Raw genomic sequence first — 3,022 nt, 5'->3', positions numbered from 1 at the left:
AGCCAGACGGCTGGCTGGATGGGGAAGTGGGGAAGAGTATTGAGAAGGAAGGTCAGGTTGAGGGAAAGGGAGGAGGGAGGGGGGAGGAGGAGGGAGGAGGACACAGGGAGGGGCGGGGCTTCCGCGGAGGAGGCGGAGTCACGTGACGCTGGCTCAGCTGCTGCCACTCAAAACAGCAAAACAAATTATGAAATGGAAATAACCTTCCTTGATTAAAGGAAATCTGCTTCTGCGGCACACAATGTGCAGGTTTTGAAATAAGAGTAATATTTATGTCATATATATATATATACATATATATATGACTGATTTTTTAACAGTTATTTTTTATATTAGTTTGGTTCTTTAACAGTTATTTATATTATTTATATCATATTATTTATTATGTATAATAATATTTTTAACAATTATATTAGTTTAGTTCTTTAATAGTTATTATTATTTATATTATTTATACCATTATTTATTTATTATTTATAATATTATGTCATATATATATATATATGAATTATAATTTATATTAGTTTGGTTCTTTAATAGTTATTATTATTTATATTATTTATATCATAATTTATTATTTATAATAATATTATTATGTCATATATATATATATGTGAATTTGATTTTAACCGTTATTATTTATATTAGTTTGGTTCTTTAATAGTTATTTATATTATATGTATCATATTATTTATTATGTATAATATTTTTAACAATTATTATTATATTTAGTTCTTTAATAGTTGTTATTATTTATATCATAATTTATTATTTATAATAATATTATTATGTCATATATATATATTACTTTGATTTATTAACAGTTATTATTATTTATATTAGTTTGGTTCTTTAATAGTTATTATTATTTATATCATATTATTTATTATGTATAATAATATTTTAACAATTATTATAATAGTTTAGTTCTTTAATAGTTATTATTATTTATATTATTTATATCATATTATTTATTATTATGTGTAATAATACTTTTAACAATTATATTAGTTTAGTTATTTAATAGTTATTACTATTTATATTATTTATATCATTATTTATTATTTATAATAATATTATTATGTCATATATATATATATATAACTTTGATTTTTAACAGTTATTGTTATTTATATTAGTTTGGTTCTTTAATAGTTATTATTATTATATTATTTATATCATATTATTTATTATTATGTATAATAATATTTTTAACAATTATTATATTTAGTTCTTTAATAGTTATTACTATTTATATTATTTATATCATTATTTATTATTTATAATATTATTATGTCATATATATGTGTATATATATATATATATTAATTTTATTTATTAACAGTTATTAGTATTTATACTAGTTTGGTTCTTTAATAGTTATTATTATTTATATTATTTATATCATATTATTTACTTATTTATAATAGTATTATCGCATATATATGAATTTTATTTATTAACAGTTATTCGTATTTATATTAGTTTGGTCCTTTAATAGTTATTATTTATATTATATTATTTATAATAATAGATTATTATTATGTCCCTGGTGGCTCAGCAGGTTGCTCATCAAAAGTTGATGAGCTTTGATGAACTTGCCCATCAAAAGTTGATGAACTTGCTCATCAAAAGGTTAACAGTTTGATACCAAGACGTGGGGTAAGCTCCAGCTGTTAGTTGCTCCAGCTGTTAGTTCTGGCTTCTGCCAACCTAGCAGTTTCGAAAACATGCAATTATGAGTAGATCAATAGGTACCACTCCAATAGAAAGGTAACGGCTCTCCATGCCACATGACCTTGGAGACGTCTACAGACAATGCCGTCTCATCAGCTTAGACATGGGAGAACCACCCCATAGGGTCAGACACAACTGGACTTAATGTCAGGGGAAAAACTTTAGCTTTACTATATTGCATTTATTAGTTTGGTTTTTTAACAGTTAAAAAGGGCCCTAGAGTGTTTCCTGCTGACACTCTAGGTCTCTTCCATTTGCCATCTCTCCCTCAAGGGATGATGATGATTATTATTTATTTTATTTTATTTAAACCCCACCTTTCTCCCCGAGAGAACTAAAGGTGGCTAACAACCACACACGTGAATCAATTCAAAACAAAACAGATATATTTTTTACAACCAATTAAATAGTACTGTGTGTGTTGGGTTAAAATACAATTGAAATATAATAGAAGCAAATTAAAATACATTTTAAAATGCCCACAATCTCCCGCAAAAAAAAATCCCACCCACAACCTTGTTGGAGCATGCTTATTTACTTAGACATGGCCTCATTGTCCGATAGTCTCCCAAGATCAGTGTTCTGGCGGTGGGTCCGTAGGTGACTGTGGAGCCCTATTCTTGATCTGCATCTTCTCCTGCAGTGAGGGCATTGGTTTCTAGGTGGAAGGCGGTCCCGGTCAGGGTTGACTTGATGCACCTTCCTCTTGGCACATTTCTCTCTTTCGCCCTCTATTTGTGCCTCTTCAAATTCTACAGCACTGCTGGTCACAGCTGACTTCTAGTTAGAGCGCTCAAGGGCCAGGGTTTCCCAGTTCTCAGTGTCTATGCCACAGTTTTTAAGGTTGGCTTTGAGTCCATCTTTCAATCTCTTTTCCTGTCCACCAACATTCCGTTTTCCGTTCTTGAGTTCGGAATAGAGCAACTGCTTTGGGAGACAGTGGTCAGGCATCCAGACAATGTGGGTGGTCCAGCAAAGTTGATGGCGGAGGACCATCGCTTCAGTGCTGGTGGTCTTTGCTTCTTCCAGCACGCTGACATTTGTCTGCTTGTCTTCACAAGAGATTTGCAGGATTTTTCGGAGGTAACACTGATGGAATCATTCTAGGAGTTGCATGTGATGTCTGTAGACAGTCCACGTCTCACAGGCGTATAGCAGGGTTGGGAGGACAATAGCTTTATAAACAAGCATCTTGGTATCCCTATGGATGTCCTGGTCCTCAAACACTCTCTGCTTCATTTGGAAAAATGCTGCACTCGCAGAGCTCAGGCGGTGTTGTATTTCG

Source organism: Anolis sagrei, chromosome 4 (genome assembly GCF_037176765.1).
Source record: "Anolis sagrei isolate rAnoSag1 chromosome 4, rAnoSag1.mat, whole genome shotgun sequence".
Classification (NCBI taxonomy): Eukaryota; Metazoa; Chordata; class Lepidosauria; order Squamata; family Dactyloidae; genus Anolis; species Anolis sagrei.
This window is presented reverse-complemented; position numbering follows the sequence as displayed.